Source organism: Osmia lignaria, chromosome 8 (assembly GCF_051020975.1).
Source record: "Osmia lignaria lignaria isolate PbOS001 chromosome 8, iyOsmLign1, whole genome shotgun sequence".
Lineage (NCBI taxonomy): Eukaryota > Metazoa > Arthropoda > Insecta > Hymenoptera > Megachilidae > Osmia > Osmia lignaria.
This window is the reverse complement of record NC_135039.1, coordinates 13,535,309-13,549,125: the sequence shown is the minus strand read 5'-3', so window position 1 is coordinate 13,549,125 and position 13,817 is coordinate 13,535,309. Positions and strand designations below refer to the sequence as shown.

The window sequence follows — 13,817 nt, the reverse complement described above, 5'->3', positions numbered from 1 at the left end:
GAACAGCTGCATGATCTTTACTACACCTTTCACCTACTTCTTCAGTAACGTGAAACCGATGCGAAGCAACTGTACCGATAAGTTTAGGTATCACAAAATAAAGCAATTTTGAGAAAAATCCAAATTTCAAGCTACCTTAGGCTGAATTTACGCACCAATGGGTCAATTTCGTCCGTTTGAAACACGGCCTGGAATGCAGGTGCATAGGTGCAATAAGGAAAATGAGTCGCGATAATGATCATTCTCTCTGGAGGAAGTTCGCAGGAGGCAGAGAACGGAAGCCGGTCATATCGAGCCACATAATTTTCAGTATCGATCAGCCGCGGCACAACGAGGCCGATTTAATTAATTAACTCTCAGCGACGTGAATTACGAGCCGGCTCTATTGGACGTTCGATCGACGGGAAAAATAGAGCCCTCGAACGTGAACTGGCTTCTAAGCCTCGAATTTTTAGGGAAACTCGCGAGATCTTCCATCTCGTTCACCGTCGACAACCTTTTCGCCTTCAATGACAATTACCATCTACTTCGTTACCTAGTTCGTTAATTTTAAGTTAGTAAAATTATAGGGGTGCTTGGGTAGTCCTAATTTGGGGAACCGAATATCAACTTGGGGCTCGAACTCAATTCGAGATCCCAAACCCAATTTGGGAGCGAAGTTAGGGATTTTTTTATTTTCGGGATCCGCCCGAGCCGGGCCTTACCCGACCTAACCTCGGCATTGTCCAACCTAACCTGGGCATTGCCCGGCCTAACCTGGGCATTGCCCGGCCTAACCTCGGCATTACCCGACCTAACCTGGGCATTGCCCGGCCTAACCTAGGCATTACCCGACCTAACCTGGGCATTGCCCGGCCTAACCTGAGCATTACCCGGCCTAACCTGGGAATTAGCCAACCTAACCTGGGCATTACCCAATCTAACCTGAGACTCGAATTTTCGGTTAGCCCTAAAAAATGATTAATAATATATAACAGCTCATTAATCTTCCAACCTAATAAATTTCTACTTCGCATCTCAGTTTACTTGAAATTTTTGCACGATATCTGAAACAAAGCGACCTCGCACGGAATGCTACTTACAATTTACTTATTCATGGAGGAAAAGACAAGGGGTTAAAAGTCGCTTTCCAAGGTGAAACGGTGTGCAACCTTTTCTGCAAAAAGGTCTTCTCGGTCGGTGAAACGATCCGCGGAGAACAATTCCCGTGGAATACGAACGCTATGATCGATGATAAGTGGTGCAACGGGGAGCATAATAATGGGAGGCATTCCTTGTTTAGCGGTTCGCTTCGGTCGCGAAATAACGACGATAGGCCACGCAACTTAAATCATAACGGAGAACGGTTAAATTACGAAATATTACGCGGACGATATTTCGACTCTGAATGGAGAACGAAATTCCCTATGGGCGATAAGGGACAAAAATTTCAAATGGCCTTAAAATATACGAATTTTAATATTCATTGAGAAAGAAAAAACTTTCATAACATAATTCTACGCGTCTGTTCTTAAATACTTTTCAACAACTACATAGTTATAATTCACCACCCACACAGAGAAAGACGAATTTTTTTTTTCCTCCTTTTTCCTGTAACCTGACAACCGTGTCACTGGATCTGGATTCCATCCAGCTTACGTTCAGATTAATTATATAAGACGAAGAAAACAATAATGAAATGAATGGCTTTTGTCCTCGTGTGAATCGGCCTTCAGACCTTCTATTTTTGCTGCCACCGATTCTATCGATGTTACGGCTTCGTTAAATGATATAATAAAAAATGGAATGAAATTTGTGGGCATTAAAGTCATTCAAAATTAGACCTCCGCTGATTTATTAAATTTAAGAAGGTGAAATAGAACGCCGGTTACGCCGGGTCAATAATTTATTTCTCCTACGAACCAGAGGCAAAATAAATAATAGTACACCGTAATAAACGTCGTCGCTACTTCTTTTGATGATAAGAACACCGATAACAACCAATTCTGACGTATATCTAACGACGCGAATTTTGTTCAATTACCAGGATGATGTAGCAAGTCTCGTTCCATTCAACCTTTCCATTTGATTTGCCCGTAATAAAGTGACGCACGGTTAAGGATTATTTATGCAAACATAAATTGTTAAACAACTTAACGTTTCACAAGAGAGAATTATGGTTTATACGTATCGTTATTCGGTACATGAAACGTTGATTAGCGGTTCGAATCTCTCCTCATTGTTTAGGCTTCATCGTGAAGGGGGTGAAATCAGAGAAACGGTATAAGGTATCCGAATTCCATGGTGGTCTACGTTTTCCATAGAATTCTAGACAATAACTTCCTTGCAAAATTTAGTCGAGATCGGTTGCAGGATTTACATGATTATTGAGAGGATAATTCATTTAAATTATTACAAAAGGTTGAGGGGTTGAAGGGATTTAATTTGGAAAAAGAACTGCTCGATAATTTCGATGGCACCTGCCTGTTGCCTAGAAAAGGCCCATCTCCAAAAGCAGGGAATTATCAGGCGACCATCAGTTTGATATTGTTGATATGATTAACTATTTTTGTTTACAAGAATCAATCTATAAATCCATGGCCAAGTTGCGTACCCACGCAATGGCAAATCGATTTTCTCCGACAAAAGGATTAATTCAGTTTGCAAATACCGAGCTGCAGAATGTTTTTGCTTTGAAGAGAAACCGAACAGAATGCAATGTGGCAGAAAACAAAGGATTGGAACAGTAGAATGTTGGGGCGTTGAAACATTTAATACGGATTCATTAAAAATCAAAATAAAATCTGGTTACACAAAAAACAGGAAAATATTCTATTGTTTGTAATAATAATAACAGTGGAAAACAAAGTTAGTTCAGTTTGTACATTGAATTTTATTAGATAACAATTTTCTGCTGTTGAGGAAAACATTTCAGAGTGCAAAACTAAAAATAAAGCTCAGAGTCAATTTTGGTATTACCAAACGAACAATGCACCAATTGAAAATAAAAATAAGAAATCCTAAAACCTGAATAATGCAAATGGAAACATTTTGGAAGTTAAATTTAAATTAAGGGTGATCAATAGCACACTATCCAAGGATTAATAAACAATTTTTAAAAAAAATAGAATTTCCTTGAATAAAAAGATATTTGCCCACGAAATTCGCGGAACCACGAAGAGAAATCTTGGAAGAGAAAAAGAAAGACTGGATTGATGTGCTATGGAAGTTGGGAGGCCTTGAACGAAGAAGCAACTAGTGTCGCACGTGGTTTCTTTGGCCATGCCGAAGGGGCATGACGTTCAACGGAAAGTTTTTCTTCGTCACTAAATTTGCATGACAAACGGTAAGCATCGTGCGACAACCATACGAACAATGGGGCATATTTTTCGTGGAACCAAACAGCGTTGCATTCTTAAAATAAATTTCACTGACATGCTCATTTCAATCAAATTTAAATATTCCCAACTCTCTTCGACTCTTTTCAAAATTTAACAAAGATCAACTTTACTTTGGGGCACACGAAATTATTAATTATTTTTTTTTTATTTTAAAAGGTCATTAATTTTTTGTGTTCCAAAGTAAAGTTGATAAAATTAATTTTGTAACAGCCTGTAGATCGTTTCCGTTGGATTATGTCGTTGGTTCGATGGGAATTGATAGTTACCTGGCCGGGCACAACGATTCCATAGGTAACAATCGATACGAGAGCAACCTAAATAACGAGAGGGGGCGCGAGACAAAATAGTAAACGCGACCGGTGTACACGTAATAAATATTTGATCCTGGTGCTCCGATCATCGGTTAAATTCAATTTATCAACGGGCCAGCACGAAAATGCTGTTTTTACTTGCGAGCACGCATTTCAATGGTGCAATGTGATTAAATGGAACAAAGAGGAACCGGGGGGGAAATAAATTAATCCGGGGGGAGGGCGAGGGAGGAGGTTTGGAACGAGAGTGTTATTATCGAAAGCCGCGACCACAGAATAAACCGACGGTTTATTTAATTATTCCTCTCTGTGTGTTTTTCTTCTATCGCTTTAAATAATTTGTCTCTTTTTTTTAATAATAATTTTTTGTTAGGTAGAAATTACAGGTGACATATGTATTATTATTCATTTGTTACATTTAAAAATACCTGCAGATATGAATTATAAAATTGGTCCACTTTTATCTTAAAATTCTTAAAAATACTGGGGTGGTTACTGATGACCTCCTATTATTATGCCTCAAATATAATTAATTATTAATAATAATTTATCACCACAAAAGATTTCAAGCCCATTTTTCTAAAAAATTTACCTAAATTGGGGGAAATATTAATTCTGCTGTTAATTGCCTACACATCCGCAATCTATTCGTAAGAATTCGCTCCAAGTCCCCAACTGAACGAGAATATTCAACCAGTTTCGATGCTACGTCTGCGTTCCTGGACTGAAATTCCCCAGAACACTGGAGAAACCGGTTTCACATGCCTGCTACCACGATGGGGTCTACACCATGGTAAGAAGGGACGTCCACTAACAAAAAGCGTCCATGGGCATCGAAACAGGTGGCCCCAGCGTCACCAGGGAAAATAACTTTCAATTTCATTCGGTCATTTGGCTGAACCGAAGTGACTGTTTATTCCTAACGTAACTCGACTCGTTCAGATATGGAACGGTTTTGATAAGAACAACGATGGACACATGATTTCATGTATAACACATTTTTAAAGTCTTCAGCACGATATTAAACATGTTAATAATTTTAGTAAAAATAAGATGAAAAATAATTACTTAAAAAGTTAAGTATCAGAGTCAGGAATAGGTAACAGTGTCTTCAAAGTGTTAATATAAACTGTACCTAACTTAGAGATGGCAGAAAAGAAAGTTTTTCTATTATTCTTGAAGGTTTCTGACGTCACTGTACTCAAGCTCCGCCCACTGCGGCCGAGCGCGCCCGAGGATAGCCGACAGACTCGCGAACCGAAGGGTGGGAGTCCTTCGGGCCCAAACGGCTCCAACTTAAGTTTACAGTGCTTAACGAACGTTTTACTATGTACACTTTTATGAAATTATTTTTTACCGGTTCCATTCACGAGGCTCGAAACGAGCTTCGTGAAACGCAACGCAACACAGAAGGCACAGTTTCTAATCGCTGAAGAGGCTGTTACGTACAAAGAGTTTCTTTGCCTGACAACCGCTCTAACGCAATACGCGAAGCGAACGTGTTTAACTTGCAGGAAGGTACGCTCTGATTGCCAGTTTAAAGCCAGTTTCTATTGACAATGGCGTCGTTATTGCGGGCCAGATCGACATCGACCATCTTCGCGCGAGGTAAATTGCGCTCTCAACAAACGCCTCTTCAATTTTCGATCAACAACGGACCCGCAAAGGCCAGCTTGGTCAAATTTGTTACAAACTGACCTGAATGGCTTAAATAGAACAAAGGATTTCTGAAGAAATTTGGAAGGAAATTCTAGTAATTTAATTTAAAGGAAAACAACGATAATAAAAAATATATTTAAGAAATTAAATTAATAAATGAAATTCATATCAGTCAGCGGATGTTTCACGCAATTTTGGAATTATTATCGATGTTAGAAATTAATTTCGAATGCTATTGAAATAAATAGAATATTCGAAATATTACACACGAGGATCGAACGGTGATATTGAAAATTAATTTGATACATTCATGAAAGGGATGTATATCATTAGTAACTTAATTGAATCTCCGAATGCGATTAAATCAAATTCGTTACAGAAAAAAAATAAACAAATTAATTGCACCGCGAAAATTGAATAAGGATTATACACAATATTTCTCTAATTTTGTTTTATTTGAAAATATCTTTTAGCTAGATGTAAATGAGTTGAAATTTCTTCGACACTTTGAACTTAACTTTTCCCCAAGCGTGAAATGTAACAAGTTTGAACGAGTGATTTATAGAAGAGTTTACTTTGACTTCGCCCGGAAATCGTTTCGATTATTCATAACATTATCCAAAATTTCGTCGGTAGTGAACCAGTGTTCCTGCAGCTCCTAATTTTAGCCGGAATTTATTTCCTTCGCAGGTGCTCTAAAGCAAGTTCGACATCATTTTTTCATCGAGCTTGCTTGAGGAGCAAATGTGATCGATAAGGTGATTTAATATTACGGCCCTGGTAAAACGAAAATGCTATATGTGACTGAAAGGATAATTCTTATTCTCCTTTGTGTAATAACAAAAACTTTTGGTTGATAATCATTGCAATACCTAATTTTTTAAAATGGAATTACATATATTTAAAATTTATCAAATACCCCCACTTTTATTCGACGCCATTTAATGTTGCCTAAAGAAATTTATGAACAAGTGATTGTTAGACAAATGGAAGAGTTTAATGACCCGGTAACTGTATAAGTAGCATTCTAGTGCAGCAAAGATAGTATGCTTTACCGCTCACTAATCCTCCTTCGGTCCTTCTTTCAGGTCCGCGCCTACCGCAAAACTATCCGAACAGAAGGCAAGGTCTGATCGATACTTTTCCATCCACGTGGGTGCTTTTACGAGGGTATTGGACCCATTGGTTAGCGTGGTCGCGTACACGCGAGGAGTTCGAGGAACCAACAGACACAGAAGTCGTCGTTTCCACGATAAAGCCTTGTGTAACTGTACGCTACGAGGGCAGCATTTTTACGCCCACACATAGTAATCACAGATATCGCTGGGTCGCTAATAACGATTTAATGGGTCAAAAACAGACGGGTGCTTCGTACTCCTTCCGAGATAACACTGACTAATTGACATCGATGATATCGTGCCATTTAACGAACAATCAGACGAGAGAAATTTCTGAATGGACGTTTCATAGATGAAGATTAGAATTTCACTTAGCCATTAAGAACCATTAACGATTTCGCTTGAAATGATAAGTTCGTTATGATGATTTCTATACTTTCTTGAAAATATGGAAGACGTAGACGAAATTTCAAAATTTTTATTTTTACTATATTGATATTAAAAGCAATTTAAAAATTAAAAAATATAATTGTTGATTATTAAATATGAATAATGAATAAATATCAATTCAAACTTTCAAATGAGGCTCCTCCCCTACATTGTCATTCGTCCCAAGGATGCCTATGGGGGAGGGCGAGAACCCGAGGCGCCATTTTCCCTAGAAAAGCCTGATTTGATCGCGAGTGTACATAGACACTAGTATCATCAAATAACGAGGTTGTTTCGTAAGGGAAATCGAGAAAGTAAGTTTGTTCGTTTGGTTTGGTCACGGGCGTGGATTACGAGAGAGTTTTAGGAGGAAGTACAGCCGGTATATTTGTAAAGGCGAATACTTTTGCTCGCTCCATGGAATTGTTAACGTCAACAGGATTTATTTGACACTTGGCAGGGTCTAAAAGTGATGGTACGTTTAGGGTCGTAAATCTACTGGGATTGATATATGTTATGGCTGAGTATTGAATGCTATATTTGTATTCGTATGTGCATTAGTATATGCTATATAAAACACTAGTTATTTTTATAATAATAAAAGTTACTAATTAAAATAAGTAACTTAAATCACTAACAAATATGAAAAATAATTTTAAATTATAATTTACATTTCAAACGTTATTACCCTAGCACAAAGGAACGGAGCACACTAAAAAAAACCTGATAAATTCAAATATCCCTAGCCGGCGTAACACTGTAAAAATAAGGAATTTCACACGAAACGTGCGAATGAGTGGAGCAATGAAAGGAAAGCACCAGGAAAAAGAATATGTATATTCGTAGGAAATCTTGTTTAACGGACGTATGAGACGTCGAAAAGGTTTTGGCGCGTAACGGACCGCGCGTGTGTACCATGAATCTCAGCCGCGCAAACGTAAATACCGAAGCAGCACAAATATTATGATTTCAGGCATGGACGCCGGTAATCGTGACCTAGACACGAACAAAAGGTACAGGACACAATCGTAACGAAAACTGATATTTATGGCAGTGTATACGGATAAATCCGCGTGTAATCGAATACGGCGCAATAGAAAAGAGAAAGAAAGAGAGTCGGCTTCGTTTGAACGAAGCGTCGGCGAATGGTCGTTGGACATGCGCCCTTGAAACTCAACAGACGGAGCGACCGGCGAGATACGTGTGTATACACACTGATTTCAGGCACAAGCGCAGGAGCGGCATCGTCGGCAATAAAACACTACTCGACTCGGAATTCCACGAAGTAACCGCGTGCTACGAAACGAAATTAAAGAATTCAGATTTTTTTCTCTTTACTCACCGTGCAAACGGTAGGACCTGATCGGCAAGCGGAGAAGATCGTATCCGAAACGTAAACTCCCTGAGAGTGGTCGCACGGCGTGATTATCCTTGGCACACAATGAAACACAACAAAAGAGGCACAGGCTTCTCGATATCGCGGATAAACGATCGTATCACTGGCGGCTAAAGCCGGAGATCGATGATTTCCTCGCCACGCACAACCCGCGCCGAGCGAAGTGAACGAACGCGCGAATGCCTCGTGAATATTGAATCGAAGACAACGTCACACGGATGAGCAGGACGCAGTCGCTGCCCGGTTTGGCTTGTCACGAGAAACGGTTTGTCTCGCGAAAACGTTTTGGAGGTTAGGAGATGGCGCGTCGCGAATCGGCCACTCGGAGATCACGATACCCGCGGCTCGGAGTGGGGGGGGAGAGGGGGGGGGAGTAGTACTTCCGGCGAGATCGACGCTCTTTCTTCCGGCACACCAGCGTGACTCGTAGAGGACAACAAAAAAATTAAATAGCTACACCGTCGAAACGTTTCACACTCGCTCTCTCTCTCGGAGGCTCGTATTACACACTAAAAACTCACCGGCCGCGCCGCGTGAATCAAACGTACGACGAAGCGAAAAAAAAAAAAAAAACGAAAGCAGATGACGAGGGAAAAGGATGAAAAGGAAGGTTACGACAGAGAAAACGAATCGGCGAGGACGAAACGTCGCTCGAACACGAAAACTGCGCGTAATAGATCCGGCTAAGAATTGTAGGCACGCCACGAGTAGAGGTAGGCGACGCTAAAACTTCGCCACGAGTCGTGGCACGCCACGAGAGGAGCCGTGGGCAGGAGGGAGGGGGGAGACAGAGCGAGACGACGAATCTAGAGGGGGAAAGGAGACGATGGACGAGGGAAACGAAGGAAGAACGGTGCCGACCACTCGACTCTGGGCTGCTATAGGGGGCGTTCACATACGAGTAGTGAGTTATGAATTTTTTATAAAATTTTTCACTTTTACGCCAAATTTCGGAAATTCGATCCCTTGTCAATTGTATCGACTAAGATTATTTTTATTTTATAAGCTAAGATTATTTATAACAAAAGTACTGGTATTATTATGGACTTTCTGCTCCAATATTTTGTAAATCATATCCAAACGATCTCAAGTATTTTACATTCTTTAGCCACAAGATGGCGGACCATGGGGAGAGCTCCAATTTTAATTTAATTTCCTAGTTCTTTCAATATATAAAACTGTCGTTTCAAAATTATATACTTAAGTTTAAATTAATAAGTAAATAATAAATTCTTGTACATATATGTCTTTTAAGTTTTGGTCACGATTGACCCAGGTTCCGATTTTCAATGTTTAATCTAAAACTTAGTTTTCCCTATTTATTATTTCTGTCAACCCAGTGACTATAAGTTACTCTGCCAATATGAATGCTGCCTAAGGGTACGGAGGGGTCAGACGGGGAAACATGTCGACTCGCCGGAGGGACGTGGGGTGATTGAAGCGACCATGCTGGGTAGGGCGACTGAGTTGGGGAGGGATGGCAAGAGAATCAAGGGAGGGAGAAACTCGCAGCCGGCAACAGCCGACTCGACTCGACTCGACTACACCCGTTCTTCTTCTTCTTACTCGTTCTTTCTCTGTCTGGCACCCTTTCTCCGTTTCTCGCGACCATCTGTGTGATGTGTATTAGTGTATCGACACACGATACAGCCGGCCCTAGTGTTCCCGCCGCGCACACCGACTACTATACGGGGTGGTGTTTCTCGATTCGAAACTCGAAAGCCGGTAATACTGTTTCGCAGAAGCGAAACTTTGCCAGTCCGCAAGGTGTTGCTGTTGTTCGGCTATTGTTGTCTGATTCGTGGGAGCTGTCGTCGGTTACCAAGAGGCGGTGCGAGCCTCTCGTTAAACCTCCGATTGTCTGCTGCGAATTTTTACTAAGATTCTTTCCTTCGATTAATTTCCCGTGTTACAAGCCATGATACAATATTGAAACTCGCTTCGATAGATACAACCGTAAGGGTACCAGCATCGAATAAAATCAACCCCTATACAATGGAACCGGATTTAAACTTCAAGTTCAATTCGCCTTATTTTTCTCAATTCACTACCGCATACCTGGCGTCAAAACCTGCAACGTCCAGGACCAGTGTAACCCTGGCAAGGACGGTCACCGATGGTGGGTGAATAATAATGAGCATTACATACGATTGCAATACGTTTAAGTCCAAATAAGTCTGCCCCCTTTAGTGGACACCCGGTGTATGCACGTGCACACTGTCGCATAGGCGAAAAGAATACGCGACCGGGCAAGGTGAGGAACCGAGAGGGCACCACGAGGGCCTGAGAAAGAATGGATGAACGAGAAGGAGGAACGACGACTGTGAAACATCGGCGAGGGGTGTGCGGTGTAAAGAGGGATGTTAGGGCGGGAGGGAAACGAACGGGAGAGACCTTGCACAGCGTGGCTCCGTGGCGCGTAGAAAACGCCGCTTTGTGTTGGGGTAGCCTGCATAAGAGAGGAAGTACAGGTCTAAAGGAAAAGAAGGCCCTCGTGCGTCTCCGCTGGCGGCGATTCGCACACGTAAAGCCCTTTTCACACGACTGGTCTTTCCGCTTGCTCGCTGGAAGACACTCGATGAAGATGCGCCTCCGGCTACGGAATGCCCGATATTTCTTTACCCCCGCGAGTTTATTCTTCTTTCCTTTTTATCGAGATTCTTGGACTACAGCGGTTCGAGCTGTCTATATGGTAGAAGTGGAGAAGTATCTATAGTTGTGATTATCGCACCGTGTTATTCGAATAAATTAAATTAGGTAGCTACAAGTGGGGCTGGAAATTGGAACCGTTTTAATTAAATTATTAATAAGATGCGGTTATTGCACGAATAAACTTCGCACGATTTTAATAATTAGTGTACCGCCATTTGATTGGAACTGGGTTACTGCTTGCTAATTACTCGCGAATTTCGGCGGTAAATTTATGAAAGAGCTTAACTAAGCCAACTGCACATATAATGCCAGGCGATTCGTTGCTAAACCCGTAAAATGTAACTGTTAATTAACAGACCGGCACCGTCTTTCTTAACTTTTCCTTTCCATTTCCTGCCCGCTGTGTAACACAAAGTAGACTTATTTACTTACCAGTGAAAGGGGTTACTGTAACTACATTAAGTGTATCTTGTGAATTGAATTACAGAGAATGACTGGACTAGTTTGGAGCAGAAGATATTCACATAGTTATTTAATAAAAAAAATGCTGTTATAGACTGTTTAGGTTAGGTTTTGCGCGGGAAGAAGCTCGATGTGAATGGGTCTTAAGCGGAAATAGGATCTACTAAAATATGTCCTTAAAAATTTAAGTAAGTTCTAATCAATTTTACACGCTGCATAAACTTGGACTTAGGAAAGAAAATGGCTATTATCCGTGTGAAGCGTTGAGTAGTGGAGGTTAAGTCGTCGGACGAGTCGAGGAAAAAGAAGCGCCGAGATGGCGAAATAAGGAAACTTCATCCGACGATGGCTTCAGATAAAAAACGAAGCCACTGTCCCTGGTACTTCTTGGAATTCCCCGAGGATCAAGCAGCGATCGAAACGTCTAGAGAACAACCTGTTATCGGCTGATTATTACGATCAAGAATCATTTATTAAAGAGTCATTTGTTAAAATCGCACTTGGGTTACATAAAAGCATGTAACATACCAGGATTACGCAACGTTAAACATCGAGGCGATACCAACACGAGCCACGTATATAAATACTTGAATTACGTAAAGGCCTTTGTTAAATAATAGATAATTTATATAACATGGAAATTCTGAGACAAAGACGCGGACCATGGAGAAGGGCCACCTATGGACGGCGAAGGCTACGGCCCTGGGACGCTCCTGCATGGGAACATACCCACAGGATCCTTGCTCACTGTATACACAAAGGACGGGCCACCTTTTACGTGTAAACTTGAGCGAGGGGAATCGTATTTGCGAACAGGTTTCTGTATGTTCCTCCTGCGATAGTGGCGCCACGCAGCATGGATGATTGTCTTTGAAGCGTCTAAACTGGGACTGATATATGAGGTACCTAGATGTGATTGAATAATCCTCGCATTATAATTGGTTCAGAAAGTATTGATTGAAATTGAACCTTTGTGGAGAAGTATGAAAAGCCAAAAATGATAAAAGCGGCAATATAGAGAAAATTAATATTTCTAACCAATCATCAATTATAATAAATAATCAGTGATCTGAATAATCGAGCTCGGAAATATTTCAGTTTAGTTGCAAAAAGAGGAATTTCGAATGAGAATTTTAATTCTTTTATAAAAGCATGAATTTTTACAGCCCGATGAGGGTGAAAAATAGAGCGCAGATATTCGCGATATCTTGGTCCCGTTACAACGGTTTTAACGATCGGCAGCAACAATAAAGAAAAAGTTTAATTAAACTGGCATACCGGCGTGCTTCGCGTGGCAGCCTTTAATTACCGATAAATTGGTAACATTATTACGGGGAAACAACGCGAGTCGATTGGAGGAACTTCATTTTTCACCAGGAGATTGCGCGCTACGTATCGAAACACGATAATACATTCATCGCTGTGATCGATAGACCTGAAAGAAGAAAATAAAACTGTTCCGTGTTTGACCATCCAATGAAAAGCACGGTTAGGTTAGGTAATGAATTATCATTTCACGCTGCAAGAATACCAAAACACATGTTCCTGGTCCGTTCCGCGGAACGTTGTCGTTCTGGCGTGTAATGACCGCCGGTAATGTCCATTCAAAATGGCGCATCGAAAATTGAAACTTCCGGGAACTGTATGAAATTAATATACTTTGATTGATTTCCATATTGGAATTTATAAAGCTGAGATAATGTGGTATATCTATTCGGGTACCCGCATCCCCTAATGCCCACCTACAATAACCACTCAATCATCTAATCCTGAAGAAGCTAAATGGATTAGAAATAAATATGAAAACCAGACGATGGTTCTTTAGCACAGTTCGTTTTCCTTTTTCGCGCGAAATGGAGACAACGAAGGAAGCCCATATCTCAACCTGTGAAACGTTAAGCGCCGCTTTCATCGCGCGAATTAAGATTTATCGTGGGCGCCGTTTGACCGGGAAGCCTTTTCACGCGGCGTCGCGAAGTCACGGCGAAGACTTATGAGTTTTAACTAACAACAGTCTCGTATAGCCGTGTTTCTTTCGCGAGGAACTTGCTTTAAACGACTAAGACGCGATAAAAGAAGGTAAAGTGACGCAGGTTTGGTAGATGAAGACCTACCTTGAGACTGTTGCTCGATTCCATTCCACAGAGTAATCAATATACCATAATTAACTCCAATCGTGACCAAAACTTACAAAAACTAACCAATGGCAGTTATGCTAAATCATTTTGAAGAAAATGACTACAGAAAATTTCATTTAATAACGGAAGGATGTTAGGTATTAAACATTATTTATGTAAAAGACTGCTGCCAGAAATGCGAAATCGGTAGGTACCTATGTTAATGCTCCTTTGCGTCTCAACACGACGGCCAACGAGGCGGAAACAATTACTTAAGCGACCGATTAAACGAC

The 13,817-nt window shown here is 40.8% G+C and overlaps 1 protein-coding gene across 7 annotated transcripts in view; it reads right to left on the bottom strand.

Moving 5' to 3' along the window:
- Positions 1-13,817, bottom strand: part of heph (polypyrimidine tract-binding protein 1 heph) — a 250,812-nt gene that overhangs the window by 190,901 nt on the left and 46,094 nt on the right. For 2 of the 7 annotated variants that reach the window (XM_034329310.2, XM_076689593.1), the window contains exon 1: positions 8,240-9,052. The exons of 3 other annotated variants lie outside the window; for them this stretch is intronic. The gene's annotated coding sequence lies outside the window, so the exon portion shown is untranslated. Of the gene's footprint in view, positions 1-8,239; positions 9,057-13,817 lie in introns of those variants that run through there. 2 more of the 7 variants (XM_034329309.2, XM_034329317.2) reach the window with 2 other exon arrangements.